Here is a 12,893-nt window from a genome sequence, read left to right as displayed (position 1 = left end):
TAACTAGTTCTATTTCAACAAATTATTTAACAAAAAAATTAAAAGTTTTTTTTTTTAATTTTAATTTCAATTTGGTGTTGCAATACTTTTTTCCATGTGTATATATTGATAATGTTCTTTCCATTTAAAATCCAAACTTTTCTGATTGGATTCCAGCAATATATCCTTCAGAAGCAGAAATAAAAGAAATAACAGACACTGCTTCATTTTAAGTCTTATTACATACGCGGTCATCTCAGTACCAGCATATATGACGACCGAGAAGATTTTAATCTAGAAATTAGTGTTCGATGCATCTTATTTTGACCCTACTTGTTTAATCCAATCTTCTAAATTTAGAATTGTGTATGGATATGTGTTTGCTTATGTGATTTAGCTATCTATTAAACATATGAAATTAACCTGAAGAACATTGCATTGAATGGTACAGTATAATAGAAAAGTACATCGTATCGTACGATCACAAAATTCGTTTCTAGTTTGTCACCTTTTTAAATTACATGTATGATCTATAAAAGTGCATTTGAAAAAATACATCAAAAATAATCTGAAGAAGTGTTGTCGTTTGAATTGTTTGACATTTTTCATTTCGGGGCCGTTTATAACTGATTAGATATGTGATGGGATTTACTCATTAATGAAGGTCTTATGGTCACCTGTAGTTGTTTTGTCTCGTGTTTCTTGGGGAGGGGGGAATCTAGTGGAAGGTTGAAGCATTGTCATTTCATTTACATCACATCTTCATTCATTATATGTACATGTATATATATATCAAATTTGGGTGAAATTTTTAAAAAAAATACACACACACGATACTTTGAGAATGACAATGAGAATTTTAAAAAGAATGGCCAACGTAGATACAAGAATTTTATCTTAGGGAGAGATAAATACTATTTTGTAAAGAATTACTCTGGTTCAAACAAAAGAATACTTGAAACTGACATTATCAAGATGCTTGATTTCTTGATTGACAATATATTTGTTACGTTTGAAGGACGTGTTTTTCAACAGACTGTCGACATTCCAATGGGAACCAACTGTGTCCATCTTCTTGCCGACTTGTTCCTTTATCATTATGAGGCTAACTTAAAACAGGAACTTCTTAAGAAGAAAGATAAGAAGTTTGCAATATCCTTGAACTTTACTTTCCGCTATTGATGATTTTCTCTCATTAAATAATTCAAAATGTGGTGACTCTATTTAACTCACCTATCCCATCAAAGAGATAAAGAATACAACAGATACATTTAAGTCTGTCCCATATCTTGACTTACATATAGAAATTGATAATGAGGGTCGGTTGAAAACAAAACTTTACGACAAAAGAGATGATTTCAGCTTCCCAATTGTGAACTTTCTATTTTTATGTAGCAAAATTCCATCAGCGCCTACATACGGAGTATATATATCTCCAAATCGATACGATATTCCCGGGATTGTATTTCCTATCATGATTTCCTTGATAGAGGGTTGCTGCTCACAAGGAAGCTATTACACCAAGATTTCCAAATGGTGAAGCAGAAATCATCCCTTTGTAAATTAAACGGACGCCATCACGAGTTGGTTGCCCGTTATGGAATAACCGTTCCACAGATGATATCGGATATATAGATATAGGAAGATGTGGTATGAGTGCCAATGAGACAACTCTCCATCCAAGAAACAATTTATAAAAGTAAATCTTTATATGTCAATGTACGGCCTTCAACACGAAGCTTTGTATCACAACGAACAGCAAGCTATAAAGGACCTCAAAAATAACTAGTCTGAAACCATTCAAACGGGAAAACCAACGGTCTAATCTATATAAAAACGAAAAAACGAGAAACACGTATAGTATGAACCACATAAACAGGCTACAACCACTGAACATCAGATTCCTTTCTTAGGACAGATGCAAACAATTGCAGCGGGATTAAACGTTTTAATGTTTCTTATGTCGTACCTACAATCCACTTTCCTTTTCACGAATGTGACCTACCGAATTAGATTCTTAACCGGGTTTTTAATAATATGAGCAACACGACGGGTGGCATTTATGGAGCAGGATCTCAGTATATGCTTACCCTTCCAGAGCACCTGAGATCACCCCCAGTTTTTGGTGGAGTTCTTGTTGAACTAAGTGTTTAGTTTTCTATGTTGTGTCTTGTGTACTATTATTTGTCTGTTTGACTTTTTCTTTGTTAGCCATGGCGTTGTCAATATAAAAAAAAAGAAGATGTGGTATGATTGCCAATGAGACAAGAGACCAAAATGACACCGAAATTAACAACTATAGGTCACCGTACGGCCTTCAACAATGAGCAAAGCCCATACCGCATAGTCAGTTGTAAAAGGCCCCGAAATGACAATGTAAAACAATTCAAACGAGAAAACTAACGGCCTTTTTATATAAAAAAATGAACGAAAAACAAATAGGTAACACATAAACAAACGACAACCACTGAATTACATGCTCCTGACTTGGGAAAGGCACATACATACATAATATGGCGATGTTAAACATGTTAGCGGGATCCCAACCCTCCCCCTAATTTGGGACAGTGGTATAACAGTACAGCATAAGAACGAACTATAAACATCAGTTGAAAAGGGCTTAACTCATCAGATGAACAAAAATGCAAGTGAATGTAGCCGGGTACTTGTACACCCCAACAACAAAAAGACACTAGGAACAGATCTGAGAGTACTCGCAGTTAACTGACAGCTAGTTCAAAGCCACTAACAACTAATAAAAAAATCATGCATCTAAGACTAAATTATCAATCCGTACACATCCAATGGATTTTGGGTAAAGACGTCATAAACAGTCAGTTTGTTTTCGATTTATGCGTTTGGCTGGTCCTCTGGTTTATTTCGCTTCTCTTTTTGTAATATAGATATAAGAAGATGTGGTATGAGGGCCGATGAGAAAACTCTCCATCCAAGTCACAATTTGTAAAAGTAAACCACTATTGGTCGAAGTACGGTCTTCAACACGGGGCCTTGGTTCACACCGGGCAACACGCTATACAGGGCCCACAAAATTACTAGTGTAAAACCATTCAAACACGAAATACAACGGTCTAATCTCAATAAAAAACTAGAACCGAGAAACCTTTTGTTAAATAAACAATTTTACAAGTAGTAGTATAAATTTGATGTTAAAGATTTTTGTCAAACTGTACGCATATGTCATGTAATTATTATATTGTGGATGTGTTTTCAATCGGTTGTATGGGTTGCTTCAGCGTCTTGCTGGCTGGTTCTAGAATTTTTCTTGACACGAAAACGAGAAAAAAAATAGTACAGCAGAACAACTATATGGAATGTAAATACTAATTGATGCTGGATAAAATTTGCGACTGCCATTACAGGACAAAGGAAAAATTCCAGAAGTACAAAAATATATTATTGAAGGGATTTACTATCGTAACAGGTTACACAAAAGTATTGACATGAAGACTGAACTCCAAGGTAAAGGGTGAAGTCGATTTTAACTGACACAATCAAACTTTAGATTTTCTTAAAATGGTGGGTTAAACCTGGTTTTATAGCTACATAATTTAAACCTGCAACTTGCATCGCTGTTGCATGTTTATGATAGTTTTCAATGCAACTAATTTTTCCCCTGGCTCAATTTAATCGTACGGGGAATACTGGTATATTTATCTAAATTGTTGTTAGAATGGTGATATAGTTTCCAGTCAACTTAATTTCATGGACCATTGTATGATCACTAATATGTTTCTACCTGTGCAAATTAGATGTATATGAAGGTCTTTTATGATCAATCATCTTTAGTTTTGGCATCCAATATAACAATTCTGCTATATTTTAAGTCACATTGATTTTTGTGAGTAGTTGCTTCTTCTTCTAATGAATATCTCCAGAAGATATCAGAATCATTTTTTTGGGGCGATTTACCAGAAGACATTCTGTAGAGATGTACAGAAGAGACCAATAAAACTCGTAAATGTTATCAGCAGATACCTACCGGCACAATATAAACCAGTCTTCTGCATATTAAAATTGTGGCAACAATATAATGGAATACTGTAGAAAAAAATCAAAAATTCAAAACACATTTTAGATGTTTCTTTACTCTGTACAAACATAGCTTTAACTTTAGAACTTTAGAAATACATGTACCAATTATACTATTATTGTTAAAGCTATTGTACTGGTATGGACCTGCAAATCCCCCTCGTCTGGCGCGTTGAGTAGAGCTAATGAACGAATATAATTAAAACAATATTCAGCTAATTATTTCATAATACGAGTACCCTATTCTGAATTGAAAAACACTTTTTGCAAATAACTTAGTAAAAGTAATTTTCAATTCTGAGAAACTGATTTTTACATGATACTGGGAATTCAACACATATTTCAATTTCACAATTTAACGTAATTTAGACCGAGTTACCACAAATTCAGATAAGAAACTTTAGGGCAGCTTCATGGTACAGCTGGTACATGCCCAGATGTGAAACATGTATAAGGCTTTGTCAAAACTGGTCACCAAACTTAAAGAAAGTCAAACGCATGCTGTTCTAGAATGCCTTCTTAATAATTAACCAAGATTAGTATTTTTTAAACATTGCAATTATTCAAAAAATTACCAAACCTGGGGAACATCAATGTATGAATCTATTTCTGGCTTATTACAAAAGAAGATTTGAGTTTTCATACTTTATTCAGTCTTAAATAAAAATATTTCAGAAAAGACTGGGGGGGAAAGATAAAAGTTAGATTTAAACAAATAGAGTTATCCTTCTTTGTACTGGTTTGCACCAGTTCGTATTTATTTCAATTTGTTAGTTTGTATTGATACATCTATTGTAATAGAGTTCTTTAATTACGAATACAGAATTTTGTTTCATTTCATACTCGAGTTCTTTTGTGCTCAATGCATAAAAAATGTCTTATCAACACATATTACGATTAAAGTTCAGAAAAATGTTAAAGATCAAAAGAGAATTTTCTTCCACCAAATCAATTACTCTATACAAGTCTGATCAAATTTGGTCACATAATTGTCGTGTTTTTTTGTTTTTTTTGTTGTTTTCTCTTTGTAAGCTTGCAGAAATAAAAGAAAATGGTACACCAAAATACTTCACGTCTATTGATAGACGAACTCGTATATGTTACAGGGATTTTCTAAATTTAGGCATTTTGTAAAATGCGTGAAAACTTTAGGCATTATATAAAAGTGCCTGCAAGATTCATTCATTATACAAAATGAAAAAGTTATATTTCAAAAGACATTTTACAAAGTGCCTGAAATTAATTAATAGAATGAAATGTACCAAAAAAAACAACAATTGAAAGCGTTGAACACCGGAACAGTTTTGTTGATGATAGATCTAACTATTGAAATAAAAAAGAAGAGTTTGAATAATGAAGAATAAATTTTACTGAATAATTCCAAGTTAACACAAGCTAAACCCAACAATTATTTATATTTTCTCAAAATGTTTGGATGACAGAACTGGTCACAAAATTTGTCTTGATGTTTTGCAAATACATTGATTGACGCAAAAATCTGGTTTGAGCACTTCGACCACATTTAAGGAGGAAGACCTAGGTTAAGGGAAATAACTCTTAAAATCATCAGTACGTTTGTGTCAACCATTTTCAAAAACATATTCTAAGCTTCTAGGTTACATAGATTATTTTCAATCTGTTTCAGGTGAATGCTTAAAATACATTGATAAACTTGACTTTTACAAAGGCTTAACTGATTTAAAGAGTTATCTCCCTGAACCAAGGTCTACCCCTTAAAGAAACCTGAATTATCACTCCATTAAGCACTTCCATTGTAATTTCTGATAAAACAATTAACATTCAACAACAATTGGGTTTTGCAATAAGCACACACGTCACAAATGCATATCTTCTTTTTCATATGTACCCAGGAGATTCAAAGTAAATTATCACGATTAGTTTGACTTGTATCTTTTGGCTAATAGCTTTTAACTGACTGAACTCACTGTGAATCAGATCTGCCCCTAATAGGTGATGCATCTGTAACTGGAGTTTACTTGAGGTAGTGAATATGAAGGTACTCATATATTGGCATCACCACTATAAACCGCTTTGTATCGCGATACTTATGCTAAATTAGATGGGCAAGCGACAGTCGTTATTCCTGTTCTTTATCCAGAAGAATACACTGCAGAAAATGCTCATATGAATTATAACCAAATAATTCTCATTTTTAAAAATGATGAAATATTTGCTACTGAAAGCAAACAATCAGTCAATTATAAACAAAACTCTTTTTCACTTTTTCATATGTTTCACTTCACTGTTTTGAATCTGGACTTTTGTTTGTTCTATTGAAAAAAAAATATCGTGCATAATCATAAATTTACGATCTGAAATGCAGATTGAGAACATATTTAACGTAGTTTCACTAAAAAGAAAATATCATATGACAAACAAACCTTCCCAGTTGGTGTTTGGAAAATTCATTTATTCTACTAAACCATTACTTATTTTCTTTGCAAGATATTGTCATAAACATCTCAATGATAGTATTCTTCTACAAATTGCCAGAAACTGTATTAAATGACTAGGTTTTTTAAGTCAATTTGTATAATGCCTGTCAAAGGTTCTAGGCATTTTATAAATTGCCGGAAAATTAAGTCATTTTACAAAATGCCTAAATATAGAAAATACCTGTAACATTTACATATATATAAGTTAACAACTTTTACATCTTTCAGAAGTTGGTGACTTAATAAAGCAATCTTTAAAATTGCAAAAATGAGGTCAATGTCCATCAAAAGTTACCTTTCCATTATAACTATGTTTCTATGTTTATATTTGTAGTTTTTACTTTCTGTAGTGTATATGTTTGTATTTGTGTTTGCTTGACCCATATGGGTGTATTTTGCAAATAAAATTATCATTTTATAAAAAAGAATAATGTTTTTGTTGGGGTTTTTTGGGGTTTTTTTTGGTGGTGGTTGTTTGATTTTTGACAAAATTTTGATCATTGAAGGTTATGCATAAGGAAATATTTGTAGTACTTGAAAACAATATTGAAATTTTAAGTAACAAAAAAGTTTTCCTTTTACCAGTGAAAATATTTATATATATATATAACAGTGACATTAGAGAGTAGGAATGTCTAGTAAACTCATATCTATCATATGCCATACAGGTCGATCGAAAAATTCATTCAGCCAGGGAGAGTCTATACTAGCATAAAAACTAAAAAGTCCCTGATTTACCATAAAATCTGAAAAATAATTGCAGGTCCTAAAAAATCTATACACATCAGCAATGAATTGTATATTAAATATACAATTCCCGTCGACATCAGTCACATGCGATCCATGAACCGTTGTGAAAGCAGCCTTTAAGTTCATTAAAGGGTTTGTTCTATGTCCGTGTTAGGTTTAGAGTTTGATAGTGTGCTATGGTTCAATCTTGTCTCTGCCGGTGATAACTTGCCAAGGTTTAAAACCTTTTAAGTGAGGTAAAGGATTTGTAACAGTATCACTGCGAGTAATGACTATACAAATCATTGGTAAGGTTTTCTCAGTCGGCAGATGATTTCATAGATATAATTCAACATATTGTAGTTTTCCTATTGATATGATCAAGAATGTGTAAGACAATAAAAATCCTTGATACAAAAAAAAATATAACAAAAATAATGATCAAACTCCGAAGAAAATTCTAAAAGGAAAGTCCGAAAGGGGTCTAAAATCAATTTAGCTCAAAAAAAATCAAACGAATGAATAACAACTGTCATATTTCTGACTTGGTACAGGGATTTTTTAATGTAAAAAATGAAGGATTAAATGGTTTTATATATTTGTATTGATAACTGATTTTTAATTTTTGATACCGGTGGTTAGGGACCGGTCAAAATTTATCTACACATAGGACCGGTGCAAAGTAGTAGTACAGATACTTTTTTCCGGAATCGCTTTTGTTGGGACATCACTTTTTTCACAGATAATATCCATAGGACACAAGTTTTTTTTCAAACGATTACTTTGAAATAATTTTTATTAACATTATAACAAAACTTGAAATAACAGTCTATAAGATATAAATGTAAAAGAAGATATAACTATCTAATGAAATTGGAATTATTAACATAATTGGAATAACTATGTACATGTAAACAGTAATGTTTTAATAAATTGAATTAAAAAAATAATGTCAATAAAGTTATGCATTAAGATAAATGGTCATTTTAGAATTCAGACATTGCAGTAAAGACATCTAAAAAGTCATGCTTGAATAACTCCTTTTGTTTATTCAGTTTTTTCATTATCATAAAATTGAGAATGGAAATGGGGAATGTGTCAAAGAGACAACAACCCGACCAAATAAAAAACAACAGCAGAGGGTCACCAACAGGTCTTCAATGTAGCGAGAAATTCCCGCACCCGGAGGCGTCCTTCAGCTGGCCCCTAAACAAATATATACTAGTCCAGTGATAATGAACGCCATACTAATTTCCAAATTGTACACAAGAAACTAAAATTAAAATAATACAAGACTAACAAAGGCCAGAGGCTCCTGACTTGGGACAGGCGCAAAAATGCGGCGGGGTTAAACATGTTTGTGAGATCTCAACCCTCCCCCTATACCTCTAACCAATGTAGAAAACTAAACGCATAACAATACGCACATTAAAATTATACATGATTTACCTCCCTTATTGCAGAGTTACCTACATGTACATGTAATTATTAAATTCAGTAATAAGAAGTTATATGGTGAAGTGCAACAAACATACATCATGTACATTACATCAACCAACAAAGTAGCAAAAATCATTGGGGGTAACATCAGGTACATTTTCTGTAAATGGGAAAATGTTAAAGCAATTATTACCATTCCTAATAAAAAAAAAACACATTCCAAGCGGCAACCGATGGGCAGAGACATATATGTGTATATCAGTCATTCCCAAAAAATGGGTACAATTAGAAAATTTCAGTGTCGCCGGCAAATAACCACAAAATGCAAGCTTAACATATGTCACAGATGATCTTTTTCGTGTTCTAAGTGATTAATATGTATACTAAAATAAAATTATATTCTTTTGTGATGTATATCGTAGATATATTTGTGTGATTTTCTATTCAATATACGGAAATCACACGAATTCCGAATGTCGCCAAGAAAAACTCTAAATATCGGTGTGAATTAAAATACTTTATTTCATCTAAATCATGATTAGATTTGCTTTTTTTATTTGACACTATATTGATTTTTATCCACAAAAATATTTTAGAATCAAAAGTTATAATATACACTTTGATTTACCCATTAAACCAATGTCGCCGATAAACGTATAACCTACCGTAACGTATCTTTAGGTACAGTCAAAACATATTTATATGATTGGAAATCATGCCCAAAGTGACTTTAAGCAAAGTTGATACATCAAATTTTAAAATCCTGCCTTTAACTTTTATTGCAATGAAACGAAAAATAAAAAAAAATCTTCTCTTTCTCTTTTTTTCGATTGTCGCATATAAGAATCCAACCTACGTAACGCGTATTTTGGAACGCATTAACCAAGAACAAATCAAAATGATGATTATTTCATTGAAAGCACCCATAAAGCTTCTCAATAATCAGTTTTGAGAAAGCAACTCAACAATATTGTTACATATTTCCATGTATAATGTAAATAAAACTAACCTCCGTTTAAATAACCTCCGTGACGCAGTTATTTACAGTTAAGTTGTCAGACTTTTCTATCAGTATCAGCGGCTGCCGACACTGCCGAAAGTCATTTTTTTAGCAGACATCATTTATTATAAAGAACACAGACAAACAAAATACAGATTTTAAGAAAAAAAATGTTGTTTTGAGAAAGGTAGGTTAACTTGTTTTTTTCCCTATTATGTGAGCAACATTATAACGTTTAATAAACGTTATATCAGCCATTTTCTTAGATTTAAAATAGTCTACAACACAACTTGTGTAATTACGACGACAATCATAACTTTAACTGCGGTTTATGGCAAACATTTTCAAGATTATTTAGTACTCATCAATGTAACGGAGGTTATGCAAATTAAAAAAATCTAAAGATGCATGTAAACACGATCATACCAATTGAAATTCTTGTACATTGTTATAGATACCAAATCAGTTCATCAATTATCACTAATAAAAATCAAAAGGTGATGTCAATCATAGACGACATCATTGATTTACGTTACGGAGGATAGAAATTTAAGGAAAAAAAGTTTTTTTTCTCTAACAGGACTTTACTCTTTTTAGATAACGATTTACTAAGAAAAATGTTTAATTCTGTTGTCTTGTTTGTCATTTAATTCTAATATTTACATACATTTATATGTTTGCTGTTGGTAAGAACTGGAATTGTCCGTTATGGAGGTTTTAAATGTCGTTACGGAGGATAGAAATTTTCGAAATGAAACTATTTTGACTCCAAAACTTCATAGTTGAGTATAATACATACATTATGGTGTGAAGGAAGATGACATTATCTGTATAGAGCTAATCAAATTAAGTTGAACAGTATTCGGTTTAGGTAAAACATATTTTTGAGTGAAAGTTCATGAATCGTTACGGAGATTTTGACAAGAACAAGTCCATTTGACTAAAAGAAACATATAACTTGATAGAAAACAGTTTTTTAGTTTGTAATGTCATTAAATTGTTTAGAAAAGCTAGCATTAAAGAGTTAAGTGTTGCTATGTATCAGCATTCAGATACTGGTTTGATATCAACCTCCGTAACAAAGATGGGGGTGTTGATTAATACAAGCATAAAAAATACATACAAGTGATTCAAAACATAAATAATAGGGTTTTTCCTGGAAAGCTGTATTATAAAACTAAAATATTATACAGCATAACATTTCATTAGTTTAAATTTATTACTAAATAAGTTGTGAAAACTACTTATTGGAATTATTTTTTAAACACTATATTAATTCAGACCTTAAAATTGGTATTTGCTTTCAATATATACAGAATAATACGTATAAATCAGTTTGCTATGGTGGTAAATGTAACCCATTTCACATGAGCCTGGATTTAAATCTTGTGTTTTTCTCTAATGCAATTTTTAAGAAGACTTTATACAACACTAACCTCCGATACGTTCATACTTACCTTGTCTTACAAAAAATGCTAAAACTAGAAAACAACTAAAATGGTGTAAGTAAAAATTTAAAAAATGACAGACTAGATATAGACAAAGAAGAAAACAACACTCTCTCTCTGCTCAGTTGAAATTTATTTTTTAACTGTGTCTACATTCGAATTGTACCCATTTTTTGGGAATGACTGATATATGTCTCTGCTATGGGTCTTCAGGTTCAAATATATATAGAGAGTTAAACCAAATGCTATTGAGTTTCATGTTTCTCCTGGAGCTTGTTTTTGTAATTAATATTTAAAGGTATTGATAAAATTCTATATAAGATACATGCAGCTTCGTTAATTTTTCAGTTTAACAAACACCTACGTGTGGTTTGATTGCATAGGCGGATCAAGGGGGGCCCGGGCCCCCCTTTCGTGGAAAAAATTTGGTTGATTATATGGGGAATCATTGAAGCATGACTGTAGCTCGCCCCCCCCCCTTTAGGTCAGTCAGCGGGCCCACCCTTAGGAAAAGTTCTGGATCCGCCACTGGATTGCATTATGCAATGTCTTTGTTTTTTTTCAATGCTATATTCATAGTATAATTTATAATAATGCCATGCCTGTAATTTTATGTGAATCAACAAAATAAAACATGAAACTGTTGCTTTTCATCATATTATAATAAAGACAACATATGTTAAATGCCTCTATTAAGTATACTTTTATTTACAATACATTCACGGGAAAAGTAGGATAGGACACCGACTTTTTTATTACTAAGTTGGCATAGGACATAATTTTTTTTCAGTCAGAAAGCCATAGGGTTGTAACTTTTATTAAATGTTTTTATTTTTTGCACCGGTCCTATGTGACGATAAATTTTGACCGGTCCCTTTTTTAAAAAACGTTTTAAATTTGCCGCGGATTTTTTTTAACGGAGTTATGTCCCATACCAACTTCCTACAAACCTGCGCATTGACCATAGCAACTATAACAACTTATTTTGCCTGCTTTACATACATTTAAATTTCATAAACATCACATTGTTGGTAAGTTAACGGTTTATTATTGATTTAACACTAATGCATCAATATATTTATTTTGCAGACAAGATCATTTAGTTAAAAATTTGATAATTTGTACGGCAGATCCATGATAAAATTCGCGATTTAGGAAGCTAGCTATAAATGTGTCGTGGATTATATAAAAAAAATCCATTCATGATCCATATCTTGGAACTCAGACTGTGAAACAATAACCTAGCAAACTAATAACTAACATGCTATATAGATCGAAAGATTCATGGAGCATAAAGTCTGAAAAATAATTGCAGATCCTAAAAAATCTACACATCAGTCACATATGTCACATAATGTCGGTTAAAAGCTCATTAGAGCTTATGTTTGTCTATGTTTTATATACCATGCCGACTCTAAATAAAGCTTATTTATTTATTTATTTATTTACATATATATGCGATTCATGACCTTGTGTCAACGGCCTTCTTTTACTTTAAGGGTCCCTATACTTTAGAGTTAAGTTACATTCTTGGTTATGGTTAGGTTAGGGGATGTTTTAGGTTAGGGCTAGTGTTAGGTTTAGATATGGGTTAGGGTAAGGTTTGGGGTTATGAATAGTTTAGCTCTTTATGGGTTGGGACCCCTAAAGTAAAAGAAGGCTGTGTCGAATTGTGTCTAAACTTGTGAAAGCAGCCTTTAAGTTCATTTATTTGTGGTTACAGAAATGCAACTAATCGTCGGACCTAAGGGGCAGAATTTATGCAGGTCCGGCAAAACTCGTAGCTGTGCA

General features: G+C 32.0%; 1 protein-coding gene across 2 annotated transcripts in view; it reads left to right on the top strand.

The window, feature by feature from the left end:
- Window positions 1-12,043: 12,043 nt before the first annotated feature.
- The window catches only part of LOC143058965 (outer dynein arm-docking complex subunit 2-like), a 28,856-nt gene continuing 28,006 nt past the window's right edge, over window positions 12,044-12,893 (top strand). For both annotated transcript variants that reach the window (XM_076232441.1, XM_076232440.1), the window contains exon 1: window positions 12,044-12,133. The gene's annotated coding sequence lies outside the window, so the exon portion shown is untranslated. The remainder of the gene's footprint in view (window positions 12,134-12,893) is intronic.

The sequence above is a fragment of the Mytilus galloprovincialis genome, chromosome 14 (assembly GCF_965363235.1).
Source record: "Mytilus galloprovincialis chromosome 14, xbMytGall1.hap1.1, whole genome shotgun sequence".
Taxonomy (NCBI): Eukaryota; Metazoa; Mollusca; class Bivalvia; order Mytilida; family Mytilidae; genus Mytilus; species Mytilus galloprovincialis.
This window is presented reverse-complemented; position numbering and strand designations above follow the sequence as displayed.